The sequence below is a fragment of the Austrofundulus limnaeus genome, unplaced genomic scaffold (genome assembly GCF_001266775.1).
Source record: "Austrofundulus limnaeus strain Quisiro unplaced genomic scaffold, Austrofundulus_limnaeus-1.0 Scaffold213, whole genome shotgun sequence".
NCBI lineage: Eukaryota > Metazoa > Chordata > Actinopteri > Cyprinodontiformes > Rivulidae > Austrofundulus > Austrofundulus limnaeus.
In genome coordinates, this window is record NW_013952615.1 from 850,462 (window position 1) to 853,056 (window position 2,595).

The following is a 2,595-nucleotide window of genomic DNA, read 5'->3' on the forward strand; positions in this document are numbered from 1 at the left end:
TCATCAGAGCTAAACAACCAAATAAATCTGAAGCTCCTATTTAATAATTTTTGAGCTATAACCATTTTTTTGTATGCCCAGATACCCCTTTTCCAGACAAATTGGGGGTCGGGAGGGACTGATTGTGGGCCTGATGGATAGAGCTTCATCAGAGCTAAACAACAAAAGAAATCTGAAGCTTCTATGTTGAACAGTTTCTGAGTTATAAGCATTTCTGCATGTCCAGACACCCCTTCTTTGAAAGGAGCCCCCTCCTCAAATATGGGGTCTATCGTAAAACCGTTGGCTGGCGCAGTGTAGGTCAGACTCATCTACAGTCCTGCCAAATTTCATGTTGACCGGTGCAGCTGGTTTTGTGCTACGGTTGATCAAAAATCACTGAAAAAAAAACAGTAAAAAAACAACATGACTCCCTACATTTGGCATGTGGGGGTCATAATTATCATGTTTTCTCACACTGAGTCAACTCTGAGTCATCAATTAGCTTCAACATGTCACTCATAACCTTTAGGCATGAAATAAAACAGAAAAACTGGAGCGCACCAATCGATCGACTGGTGGTTTCTGATTTTGGTAAGTTTGTAGACTTGGTAACAATTAGAAGCAACCAAGAGTGAAACAAGAATTGTACGAATTTGGAATTAGCAGGTTAAAAGATACTCAAAATTCCAAATGAACCCACTAAACTGTAAGCGGTAAAGCTTTTAGGACAAGAAAAGACCAAGTTTTGGTTTCCTCTCCCCTCTGAGGGAGTCTAAAGTTGAGGTAACTTGGTTTGTGTGCGAACCAAAGAGCCGATCTATTAGAGAGTAAAATACGACGGCGGTATTCGATCTGTGGCGGGGTGCAGATTTATGGCGGGCCCCGGCACATAAACCTGTCTGCTCTAATCTCATGGTATACACAGCATAATCACACACACACACACACACTGGGGGCCACCAGTGCCCCCCCGCCCCACGTTTTAATGTACACACGCTGTCAAACGCACGGCGGGAGGGAGAACCCACTCTAAAGAGTGGCAAACCGATTGGCCACAGGAAGAATACATGTTCTATAAGACGCTGGCTCCCGCTGGGCCTCAGCACCTGCAGGCCGTCGAGGAACTGTCTACGAAGAGTTTGCAGGGTTTTCTGGGGGGGGGGGGTCGATTTCCAAACGACGAGGAGAAAACACACACACTCAGTGGAAAACGTCCATTTTGATCATCCGAGCTCCTGCCTGACGCTCCGGCGGCTCTGCACCACAACTCAGCTTTCATTAATCAGAAGCCTGCAGCCTGAGAAATGGGAGCTCAGGTATGAATGCTGTGATTGAAAAGATCTGGAAATGTAAAATTATCTCACTCCGCTTACGCACCGTTTCAACCCTTTTTTTTTTTAAAGAAAAAATATTGTTTCAAGCCTGAGTGCTGGATTAAATCACATTTATTTTTGCCGGAGCACCCACGCAGAAAGGGGTAAGGGTGGTGGTTTGTGTGGGGGGGGGGGATCCATTTCCAGTCCTCTGCTGGAGCAATCAGAAGCCTCCTGTACGTCTCAACGGCTCCGAAACCCCAACAATATTTAATGTAGAACACATGCTGGAGTGTATATAAAACACGAATCGCTCAATTTGTCTCGCTCTGACCTGTTCTGTTCGGCACGTCTCGCCTACATCTCTCCTGTCTGAGCGGGTTTACCATAAAAGATTCAGGAGCTTTTAAATTTTACTCATGTTGTGCTTTCTTTTTTTTTTTTTTCTTCTTATCTTGACCTCATCTTTGATCAGTTCTGGGAGTGCAAGGAGTGTTTCTGTGAATGTATAAAAAAACCCAGTCTGTAGGTTGAACTTAAGGCCTTGCATCAAAAATGATAATATAATCTGGAAATCCCTCAGAACGTGAGGTCATACTGTCATATTTTAGAGGATTAATAAGGGTGTCGATGCAGAAGCACTGGATCAGCCTTATTATTACTGCTGGCTTCTTATGCTTACATTTGCAGTTTTGGAAAATCCAACATGAGAAAAACACTAAAACATGTGGCTCAATCAGGAATAGTGTGGTGTGACTTTTGGTAGCATTACATCATATGACATAAACGATAAAAAAAACTGGTAAACATTTCCACATTAACTTTGACATTTTGGCAAAACGAGTAACCAAACCCAGCAGTTTGGAGCTCCGCAGCACAAAGCAGCGCAGTTTCTCAGAAGAAACGGGTCACAGAAACATGGATTTACACGTCGGAACTGACATTTTGATATCTTCTGTGGTTTTTGCAAACAAACTTCTCTTTTAGTACAGTTTATAGTCCAAAATGGTGGCACTGTTGTATTATCTAACTTGTTTGTCTTGCATGTACAGGGTTTAGTTTTCTCTCAAATTGCAACAAAATGGTGTCCACTATCAAAAAGAAAAAAATTGTATAGGTCTTCTGGACGGGTTCTTGTCTAATGAAACGTTTCGTCTCTCCTCCAAGAGACTTCTTCAGTCTGAGAGTTTCAGGCAAAATTCAGGCTTTTAAGCACTGCCTCCATGTGACTGATACTTCGGTATCAGACTGGTTCACCCCAAAGATCCGGTGCCCCGGCACAAACAGAGCAATATTGTAT